The following is a 12,318-nucleotide window of genomic DNA, read 5'->3' as shown; positions in this document are numbered from 1 at the left end:
CAAAAAAAGGTAAAGAAAAAGAATGGATACAGATAACATCAGCTCCAGGGCTTTAAAATGATCAAGTGATATGAAGCAACAGCGTGGCTGTGTTCCAGTAATTATAATGATGTTGGACTGTAACATACATCTATTTATCAGGTAAAATATTATGCAGTCTCTGTGATGTGTTTATTATTATGATGACTTTGCTTCTCCATATACAGGGTTGCTCTGATTTTTGATCCAAGAGCAGGATTCAAATTTTTTGCTATCTATGTAGTAATAGCCTCCTAACTACTGTTCTTATTCTTTGAAGAGAATAGAATTTTTGAGATTAAGTATGTTTGCTAATTAGTCCATGAGTCAATTAAAAATACCTTCTTAAAAAAGTTAGTCATGTACAGGACTCCTTTCATCTTGAATGATCTTGATAATTGGTGAACATGGGCTCTTCAAACCTTTCTGAGTTTAAGTAATTAGTTTCAGTTAAGATGCTTATGACTGTCATATACAATTGTTGCCACTGGTAAGTAACAGATGAAAACAAGTCAGCAACTCACATTTTCCAAGCTATGACCTGACATGCAGGTATGATCTCTTGCATCATTGTGGTACTAGAGATGGCACAAATGTTAATTATCCTTTCTCATCACCCCGTTTTTATTTTGCAGCTCTTTTTGAAATGAATCCTCAATGACAGTTAACTTCTCCAGTCAAGAATTCATGTCAGCATCAGTAAAATAACTTATTTCAGTGAAGTTGCATTTTTTTTTTTGCTAAACAGGTTTTTCCTCCCTGAACTGAACCACGTTTTAGTCTATTTTCATCCTTCAGAGAACTAAAACAGCAATGAAACATTGGTGAGTTTGAACGAGCAATCTGATATCTTAAAGCTAGTATGTGGTCAGGCATTCACTGCTTCTCTATGGAGAGGTGTTCTGGTGAAGGACTGGACCTCACATGCTTTTGCCTGCAGAGTCAGAGGAATGCTGCTTGGTAAGTGCTGGTGCAGGTTACAGGAACAGATGGCTTTTCTAAGTATGAGTCTCACCTGCTGCCAGCTATTTCTTACTGCTCAGGGTGGTCCTTGTACAATATGTGTCATGATCTTCTAAAAATAGTACCCTTCAAGGAACATGGTGAGCACACAGCCTATAGCATAACATATGACGTTACCAATCACTATCATCACATTACCAAGAAATAGTTTCTTACAGCTGTACATAGAGAGATTACAGACTGAGTCCATAGCTCTAATAGTTTAATTTCTAAAGGGGTTACTTTTATCTATAGTTCTGATAACTTCACTCTTATTCTTTCTGTGCCTGGATTCTGATATCTTGAATCTGCAGTCTTTCTTGCTGAATTCAGTGGGACTGCTTTGAGAATCCTGGCCAGAAATCCATGGAACCTTGGGTCAAGCCAAAAATAAAACAGTGTTCAAGATGAGGATATATTAAATGAAATCACAGCAACACAAATGAATAAGAAGATCAATAGTAAGTTTTGCTAAGAATGAATATAGTAATTTATTAAATTGAAAGCAATTTCACCATTGACATTTGCCAGCAGTTTACAGCTGAGGTTTGACTGCATGGCAAAGAGAGAAGATTGTTCTACCTGGCCATGCACCTTCTCCAAACTGTTTTGTCAAATTGATTAGATTGTATGTTGTATTGTGTTTGCATGGCAAGGTTTTGGTAGCAGGGATGCTACAGGTGTCGCTTCTGTGAGAAGGTGCTGGAAGCTTCTTCCTGTGCCTGATAGAGCCAATGCCAACCAGCTCCAAGTTGGACCCACCACGGGCCAAGGCCAAGCCGATCAGCGACAGTGGCAGCATCTCTGGGATAACATAGTGAAGAAGAAGGAAAAAAAAAGCTGTGCAATGGCAACTGAAGCTTGAGAGAGAAGTGAGAACACGTGAGAACAACATAAGCCCTGCAGACACCTAAGTCAGTGAAGCAGGAGGGAAGGAGGTGCTCTAGGCACTGGAGCAGAGATTCTTCTGCAGCCCGTGGGGGCAGCTGTATCCCTATAGCCCATAGAAGTCCACAGTGAAAATGTTTAGGTGCTCAGACTATGCAATGTAATAATAATCAATACTGTTCCCCTAATTACATATGGTTATGATGTAAGAAATTACATTTATCAGGACAATTTTTTTTCCAGTGTGAGAAAAAAAAAGACAAAAAAGGAATTGAACCAAGAGGATACAGTAGTAGTAAAACCAGAAGGTCTATAAAAACTAACTCAAGGAGACTCCATGCTACTTCACGTAGTACTGTCATATTAGAAGGATGGTATGTTTGATTCACACATCAGAAGACAATGATACGGTCTAAAAACATTTGGTCTTTCTACACAGTTCTTTAGCATTGTCCTGTTCAGAGTGCCGTACTTTTCTTACGACAGACTTTTCAGACTACAGTTAATCACCTATGGAACTAATTCTCTAACCAGAAATGACTTAACATGGGTATTATAAATTTTAGACTTTGAAAATATAAAATCTCTGCAGCAGCAGACTTAAACAGAGAGACATGTTGCCTGTTGTAACTCATGTTGATCATATCCTAATACATGGCAATTCTTCTACCCTATTCTTAGTGCAATTTCTACGCTTTAACACTTCGTTTCTTCATGATAGAAGATAATAGGGGATTTGTCACTGATGTAGAATATTGTTCCAGGTTCTGAATTTAAATAATAAAGGCAAAATCCAAAGCAATCTCTTTTTTTTTTTTTTTTTTTGTTTTGTTTTTGTTTTTTTGTTTGTTTGTTTGTTTTGTTTTGTTTTATTTTTGCCTAAGTCTGGTAAAAACAGTCATACTTGCAGCTGCTGTACCAACTTGCGTATATCCCTAGAGCAGATAATATCGTAGGTCAACTAAAGATATTTCTAGTAATGATGCAGAAGGATACAAGTTTATTGCTCAGAAATCAGAAGTAAAGGCCAGTGTTCTGGAGGTTCTTCTATCATATGATTGGTTCCTGAGAACCTCTAATGCCATCCTGATCATTAAGTATACTATTTTTATTTTTTATGAAAAAAAATTATCCCTGTTTTGAGTATGAGAACTCATTTCATGCTGTATGAAGTGAAAGCGGGCAGGAATGAATGCTTCATTACTTTAGCCCAGTTGTGGTTTTGTGAATTTGTCTTTTAGCAAGTTAGTTTGAAGGCTGAGAAGGATTTTGTCCCTTAATGGTACTTCTCAACAAATCTAAGAATCTTGCTCAAAAAAGCTTTAAACATAGGCTTAAACACAATTGGCTACACTCTGCTGTGTTTGCTTTGGTATTACTTGGAGTCCTGGACATGATCTTGTCCAATTGGATCCTTCCTGGATGGACTCCCTTGGGTTAACACAGTGGGCATTCTTCCCAGAACATAAGGAAGAGAAAGGAAACGATATTACAGGATTTGGTGGTCAGAACTTGCCCCAGCACAGACATGAATGGAAATATTCCAGAATTCAGGCATAGCCATTTTGGAGCTATTTGCATTGTGGCACACAATTCTTTGAAGTGGTATATGCTGTGTGTTTACCTACTGTTGAAAGATTATTATTTGGGAACATGGCAGTCAGGAGTTGCAATAATCATTGTTTCCCAGGAAGGAATCAAAAAGAGTGGAAGAGCATCTGTGCTAAATGATGTTGTTCTCACTTAGTGTGAGATCAGAGCTTGAGTCATTGCTTATTTCCTTTCAGTGTCCCAGAGGCTTTGCTCTGCTCTGCTGACTTGCATCACGGAGGCAATTTATTAGATAGATACTGTCTAGGGTTTTTTTTTCACTATCAACATGGAGTTGAGTTGAACCAGATCGACTCACACTCACATCCTTCACTTTTAAGGAACAGAGTAATGTCATTGTGTAAGTAATGATATTTATGGGCAATAATTAGTGAATAAGTACAGTTAATGAACTTTCTCTTCTGAGAAGAAATTCAGCTGGAGTTGGCCTGAACGAGTAGGTTTAGCCTGGAAAGTAATTAGCTTGACTTGACTATTCCTTGAAAGAACAAGCAGTTCCTATTGAGCCGTTCAGGTCTCTTCAGCAAATATGTAATAAAGCATTTTTCTAATGTGATTAATGATTTAGCTGAAATCAGAATGAGGAAACAAATTAGTAGAAGTTATGTCCTTCTTAAAGTCTTTTACCTTTTATTGCAGAAAAAAAATGCCCTAATTATAATTAATATCGTCTACTTAGAGTTCATAAAAATGCATAATTTAGATATGCTAATAACTAAGTTATTTTTAAATTGCAATGTATTTAAAATTTATGTTATGTAATTAATGTTTTTTTAATGTTCACTGTTTACCCCAAAGATTTAACCAGCTTCAAAATATTTAAGGTAATTACAGTACCACACAAATCTTTTATGAGAAACTCTCATGTGTCACCTCATCACCACCTGTAATGAGCATTTCATGGATGGTGTGGGAGTGAACCACATTCCTTGGCCTTGTAGGTGGAGAATTAAATGCATAATACTGCTGCTGCTGAATATGTGTTCATGCTTTGCTTGATCTATAAAGAGTCTTATATTGTGCTTCAGCCTTATGGTATCTAAGCACTGCTTAGAACTGTTCTAAAGGAATTGACTAACACCTGATATTCTCTCTTGCACTTTCCTCCAGGGAGGCATGGCCAATGACAGCTGACAAAAGAAAATACTTGAAACATTAAATGTATCAGATATGAGCTTTTGTATATGGTGTGTTAACACTTTAGGGAGAAATTGTACTAAGGTCCAGCACTGAGCACAGGTGCAGTGTAAATAAATGTCTTTGGTAGCCTGTGGCTCGTGGGAGCAAGGCAGGGAAATAGAGATGCTGGAGGAAAACACAAGAGGGGAAAAGAGAAGGGCTGACATGCAGCTTTAGACAGTCTGCCTAATTGCCTTTAGATTTACAGGAAAGTGAATGCTACCAGAGCTGCACAATATGAACATATGTGGGAAAAATGTTCTTTAATAGAAAAAACAGAGAGTCTTTCAAATGCTGCAGAGAAATGGACAGAAAAAAATTCTGCTCACTCTGTGGGAAATTACATACATTTGTTTATGTGCGGTACTAAGCATAGTTGTACTCCTGTATTCTGGGCAGGAATAATGCATCCTAGTGTGGAGAGAGATCCATTAGTACAAAATCTTAAGTATGAGGGTTCAGTGCTTGTTCAATAGCCTTCTTAATAATATGCCAGCAATTCTGAAACACTAGCAGATTTTGATATATTCCTGTTTTCCTACATGTCCCTGAGGATTTCACCAGCCACTGCAGTTCCCACGGCATACTGACATTCCTGCAGCATCTGCCACAGAGCAGCTTCAGGGTGTGTGAAAGCAGCACCTGCATCAGCTGTGTCCATATCTTTCTTAGATGTCCCTACAACTATAGGGGCCACAGGAATACAGGTTTCTGCATTTCCCTAGGATTGTAATGAACAGATACTTCTGTCACTGCATTGTTAGGATGTTTTTTAGAGAAATGTACAGATTAGAGCAGCAGTTGTTACCTGCTTCTGATTATTCTTCCCTTGTTATAGACCTGCTGCAAAGTAGTGACGCTTCTGTTGCTATTAGTTCCCCTTATTTTTCCACATTAGATATAAAATATTTGTCTTTGAAGCAAAGATGAGTATTTGTATGAATTGTTAATTTACCAATACTGGGAGTTGTGATCTGAACCAGAACATTCTAGACAGGATATAAAGTATATGAGATAGCCCCCGAATATGATATTTATGGGGAATTTGGAAATCATTAAAATTTTTCAAAGATCAATGTTCTCTAAAAATGAATTTTGCATTCATGGCTAGTATCCACAGATATAATAACTGTGCTTTTTGTTCCTCTTAGCAGCTCCTGATCTGCTGTACTGAAAAATAAAAAGGGAAGCAGTAATCATTCTTGCTGTGAAATTTCATAAGAATATTATGTTTACCTTATATAATCAACATCATATACTACGAAACAGCCACAGTTAAGAAACACTATTGAAAAAAGTTCAGCTAAATGAAGCTTCATGGTTAAACAAATGTTATGGGAAAACCAACTAGAATAGAAATCTGACATTGTATGGGCATAAACAGGTATTTGAAATGCTGGGCAAAGCTAGACTGTCAAGTAGCTAGACTGTCATATTATCATTCATGAAGACACATCAGTCTGATGTTAAATATAATTCTCTTTGTGCTACTATTTGCTGTTTAATATGTAAGGAGAAATAATTGTTCTTTATTTATTCAGCCTTTCACCTCAGATCTGAAGATTTCTGTCAATAGCAATGACAGGTGGAGACATGGGTTATGGTCCCTCACACTCAAATTTGAGCATGTCTATAGAGAAAAGAATGAAAAGGAGGTAAAGGCAGTATGTTTAAGCTGCTACACTAGGCTGATTCTTCTGCTCTACTGGAGTGATCCCATGTGGGTTATGAGATGTTTTTAAAGAACCTACTGTGGATTTAGGATAAAGTGTGACAATACTTGATGTTACCTGACACTTCTCTACATGTGATTAGACATTCAAATATTCATGTTAAATGCCTAAATCCATAGATGAAACACAGATTTTTCTGCATGCCCTGAGTGGGGATACGCAACTGTAGACAGGATATTTAAGCCTTCAAACAGTAAATGAAAAAGGGAGAAGACCTGAAAGCCATTCACTCTCTGCCCTTTACAGGAGCTAAAGCACTAGCGCAAGTATAGAAACTGTGATTTAGGTCTTAGCTTCAAAAAACGCAAAATTTTTATCTAGAGAAAGAAAATAGGGCCATAACCAAAGCTATAAAGCTCTACACGAAGCTGAAATATAAATGTTCTCCACCTATCCTGCTGAATCTGGGTCTCTGTTCTGAAGGACAGGGATGATGTGCAGAGGGAAAAGTGGAAAGTTCTTTGACTTCATAGCCAATTGGAAGAAATAGCAGGGAGGTTTAGCTATGGGAATAAAATGAATAAAATGAGATTTGCTAAGTGATGTAGATGGAAGCTGAAGTGCTTGGAGATAAATGATTAAAGAGAACTAAGACTGTGTGAAACCAAAACTCAAAAAAATTAAGAAAGTTTTAAACAACTAATTCAAAAACAAGATCAAAAATACCAACATAGTGGAAATCAATTTCCTTAGTACAAAAATGTACTAATTTATTAAGGGTGAAATCTTTTAGAATCATAGAATAGTTAGGGTTGGAAAGGACCTTAAGACCATCTAGTTCCAACCCCCCTGCCGTGGGCAGGGACACCTCACACTAAACCATGCCACCAAAAGCTCTGTCCAACCTGGCCTTGAACACTGCCAGGGATGGAGAATTCACAACTTCCCTGGGCAACCCATTCCAGTGCCTCACCACCCTTACAGTAAAGAACTTCTTCATTATATCCAATCTAAATTTTCCCTGTTTAAGTTTTAACCCATTACCCTTTGCCCTATCACTACAGTTCCTAATGAACAGTCCATCCCCAGCATCCTTATAAGCCCTGTTCAGACACTAGAAGGCTGCTATGAGGTCTCCACACAGCCTTGTCTTCTCCAGGCTGAACAGCCCCAACTTCCTCAGCCTATCTTCATATGGGAGGTGCTCCAGTCCCTGATCATCCTCATGGCCCTCCTCTGCACTTGTTCCAACAGTTCCATGTCCTTTTTATGTTGAGGACACCAGAACTGCACACAATACTCCAAGTGAGGTCTCATGAGAGCAAAGTAGAGGGGCAGGATCACCTCCTTTGACCTGCTGGTCACGCTCCTTTTGATGCAACCTAGGATATGGTTGGCTTTCTGGGATGCGAGTGAACACTGGAGCCGGCTCATGTTCATTTTCTCATCGTCCAACACCCCCAAGTCCTTCTCTGCACGGCTGCTCTGAATCTCTTCTCTGCCCAACCTGTAGCTCTGCCTGGGATTGATCTGACCCAGGTGTAGGACCTTGCACTTGGCATGGTTAAACTTCATGAGGTTGGCATCAGCCCACCTCACAAGCATGTCAAGGTCCCTCTGAATGGGATTCCTTCCCTCCAGCGTATCAACCAAACCACACAGCTTGGTGTCATCAGCAAACTTGCTGAGGGCACACTCAATCCCACTGTCCATGTCAGCGACAAAGACGTTGAACAAGACCAGTCCCAACACTGATCCCTGAGGGACACCACTCGTTACTGGTCTGCAGCCGGACATTGAGCCACTGACCACAACTCTTTGCATGCGGCCATCCAGCCAGTTCTTTATCCACCGAGTGGTCTACCTATCAAGTTGATGTCTCCAACTTAGAGCAAGGATGTTGTGCGGGACAGTGTTGAACGCTTTACACAAGTCCAGGTAGATGACATCAACTGCTTTACCCTTGTCCATCAGTTCCGTAGCCCCATCATAGAAGGCCATCAAATTGGACAGGCAGGATTTCCCCTTAGTGAAGCCATGCTGGCTGCCACCAAGCCCCTTGTTGATTTTCATGTGCCTTAGCATGCCTTCCAGGAGAATCTGCTCCAAGATTTTGCCAGGCACAGAGGTGAGACTGACTGGTTTGTAATTCCCTGGGTCATCCATTTTCCCCTTCTTGAAAATGGGAATTATATTTCCCTTTTTTATTATTTGTCGGGAACTTCACCTGACTGCCACGATTTCTCAAATATGGTGGACAGTGGCTTAGGAACTTCATTTGCCAGCTCCTTCAGGACCCGCAGATGGACTTCGCCAGGTCCCATGGACTTGTGCACATTCAGGTTCTTACGATGGTTTCGAACCGGATCCTCTCTTACAGTGGGCCTAAGGACTTCATTCTCACAGTCCCTGCGTCTGCCTTCCAAGACTTGGGTGGTGCGGTCAGAGCATTTGCCAGTGAAGACTGAGGCAAAAAAATTCGTTAAAAACCTCAGCCTTCTCCAAATCCTGTGTAGCCAGTTCTCCCGAGAGCTTCCTGAGGAGGCCTACCTTGTCCCTATTCTGTCTTTTATTCGCTACATACCTATAGACTCCCTTCCTGTTATCCTTAACATCCCTAGCCAAGTTTAATTCTAACTCGGCCTTGGCTTTCCTAACCTGGTCCCTAGCTTCCTGAACAACATCCCTGTACTCTTCCCAGGCCACCTGTCCTTGCTTCCACCTTTTATAAGCCTCTTTTTTCCTTTGGATTTTCCTCATCAGCTCCTTATCCATCCAAGGAGGTCTCCTGGGCCTCCTGCTGCACTTCCTTCTAGTTGGGACGCAACACTCCTGAGCTTGTAGTTGGTGATCCTTGAATATCAACCAACAGTCTTGGGCTCCCCTGCCCTCTAGGGCTAGAGAGTAGAGTGGCAAAATTTGTCTTCAGAACATCTGCTTGAAGCGTGAGATCTGCACTACAAAAGCGATGGGTGAAGCTTGCAGAAGAATTATATAACTTCTGAGATTTTAATCTGGGATTATAATTAGAGAAAAATGGGGTAAATTTTACATTGCAAGAACCTTTTTCGCAGATGTTAGTTAGCTCTAGACAACGCAACATCTGCTTCCGTTCTTCCCTGATTTTCCTAGTCATAGTCTTTATAGAGCCGTTTGGGGATCTTCGAACCCTCTGTGTTTAAACCAGCAGAAATTAAGCAAAGATGCACCTAAGTGTTGATTAAACTCAACCCTTTCTACACAATAATAGAAAATTTAAGAAGTATTAAATTGCATTGTACTGATGTCTTCCCCCTTTCCAGTTCATACGTATTGTTTTCAGTGTTTTTCAGTAGCTTAAGAGCCATAAATAAATATTCATCATTTTTTTCATGTGTTCCAGGTTATGCGATGCTTCTAGTGCCAGTAGTTCCAAAGTGATAGGAAAAGATGCCTACTGTTTCATGGTCATGAATAAATCACTTCTATTTTTTTCACAAATGGCGTAAATGTATAACCATCCTGGACTGGGCTGGACAAATGCTTGTGAGGTAGTTGGTTGTCACTTACAACAAATGTCACTTATAGCAATTTGCTGACTCTCATCCTAAACAGATATTTTTTGAGTAAAGAAACATTTAAATTTTGAATGTAAGTTGTTTATTAATAATAAATACTAATAAACCCCATGCCTATTTCTATCACAGTATTTTTCATCTTTAGATTCAAAGTACTTTGCACAGGATGATAATACTTTGCTCTGTCTTCCTCTAATAGTGTGGGCATGAAAAACTGAGTTAGAAGGAGGGATATGCCAGCAGTGACAGAGCCAGGGCTTGGTCTAGGGAAGTTTCTGTCAAACAGGTGAGAAATAAGATACCTCCCGCAGGAACTGGTAACTCTGGAATAACAAAAGTCTTTTTTTCCTATATCCAGGCAGAATGTCCCCTGAAGTGACTTGGTTTGATTGCCTCTTGTCTTGTCACCATGCAGCCATGTGAGGTACCTACCTGCCTCTTATTTTATTCTGGCAGATTATGATTAGATCACGCTGAGCCCTGTCTTCTCGAGGCTGAATGACCCTACTCCTTCAGCCATTTTTCCTTTGTCAAGTTCTCCAACACCCTGATTGTTTTGGTAGTCTTCTCCTGGACCCTCTCCAGGGGAAACAATGAGACATAGACACTGGATGTAGAAAAAAATGTCTTTCTTGCAGTGAGGGACCCAAAACTGGTGCTGCATATAAAGGGACAACCAGTTCACTAGTGTATTACTGATTTAAATTTTTTAAACCTCATGTAATTCTTTTGGCCCAGTACTTTCACTCACCTGCATATTGCATACAGGATATAGAATATCTGTAATAGTCTGCTGTCTCAATTTAACCCCTGCCAACAACTAAGCCTCATGCTGCTGCTTGCTCTTTCCCCCCTGCTGGGATGGGGGTCAGAAGCCAGAGAGTTGTGGTCAATGGGGCAGAATCTAGCTGGAGGTCTGTGACTAGTGGAGTCCCTCAGGGGTCGGTGCTGGGACCAGTGTTGTTTAATATTTTCATCAACGACCTGGATGAGGGAACTGAGTGTACCCTCAGCAAGTTTGCTGATGACACTAAGCTGGGAGGAGTGACTGACACACCAGAGGGCTGTGTTGCCATTCAGCGAGACCCGGACAGGCTGGAGAGTTGGGCAGGGAGAAACCTGATGGAATTCAACAAGGGCAAGTGTAGAGTCTTGCATCTGGGGAAGAACAACCCCATGTACCAGTACAGGTTGGGGGCTGACCTGCTGGACAGTAGTGAAGGGGAAAGGGACCTGGGGGTCCTGGTGGATAGGAAGATGACCATGAGCCAGCAATGTGCCCTTGTGGCCAAGAAGGCCAATGGCATCCTAGGGTGCATTAGAAAGGGTGTGGTCAGTAGGTCAAGAGAGGTTCTCCTCCCCCTCTACTCTGCCTTCTTTAGACTGCATCTGGAATATTGTGTCTAGTTCTGGGCCCCACAGTGCAAGGACAGGGACCTGCTGGAGAGAGTCCAGCGCAGGGCTACAAAGATGATTAAGGGAGTGGAACATCTCCCTTATGAGGAAAGACTGAGGGAGCTGGGTCTCTTTAGCTTGGAGAAGAGGAGACTGAGGGGTGACCTCATCAATGTTTACAAATATGTAAAGGGTGAGTGTCAGGATGATGGAGCTAGGTTTTTTTCAGTGATGTCCAGTGATAGGACAAGGGGCAATGGGTGTAAACTGGAGCATAGGAGGTTCCATGTGAACATCAGGAAAAATTTCTTTACTGTGAAAGTGACAGAGCACTGGAACAGGTTGCCCAGGGGGGTTGTGGAGTCTCCTACGTTGGAGATATTCAAGGCCCGCCTGGACAAGTTCCTGTGTGATGTACTCTAGGTTACCCTGCTCTTGCAGCGGGGTTGGACTAGATGATCTTTTGAGGTCCCTTCCAACCCTTAGGATTCTGTGATTCTGTAATGAGACCTGAGAACTGGAAAAGCAATACTTCTATGGTAGCTTCTCTGTCATTTTAAAATAAAGTTCAATTCTTTTGTGCTTTCCTGGTGTGTTAAATTAGTCCCATTTGAAATGAGGAGATTAAGAGATCCTTGCTGGTTCATTGTAGAAAGTAGACGATTTGTTGACAAAAGAAGAAAAATAAAATAAAAGGATACCAGCTTAATTCTCAGTTCCAAAGCTTGCTGATTTTTTTCTGAAACAAGAAGAAATCATTCCTTGTTTTAGACAACCTGTGGATATCATTCAAGCTGTGTTCCGTACATAATGAAATAAGTCAACCAAAGTCTTCCCATATATTTTGTGCTGTTATCTTCTTGTTAGAATGGTAATCACAGGTGTCTTTTTTTCTACCTTTCTTTCCAAATCTGTTGTTCACACATTTCTGTTGTACTTCACACTGGCATACGCTTGGCAGCCACTCAGCTGTTGCTAGAGTTATGTTGTTGTGC

Source organism: Pezoporus occidentalis, unplaced genomic scaffold (genome assembly GCF_034315485.1).
Source record: "Pezoporus occidentalis ecotype Australia unplaced genomic scaffold, CSIRO_AGI_Poc_V1 ctg96, whole genome shotgun sequence".
NCBI classification, from domain to species: domain Eukaryota; kingdom Metazoa; phylum Chordata; class Aves; order Psittaciformes; family Psittacidae; genus Pezoporus; species Pezoporus occidentalis.
This window is presented reverse-complemented; position numbering follows the sequence as displayed.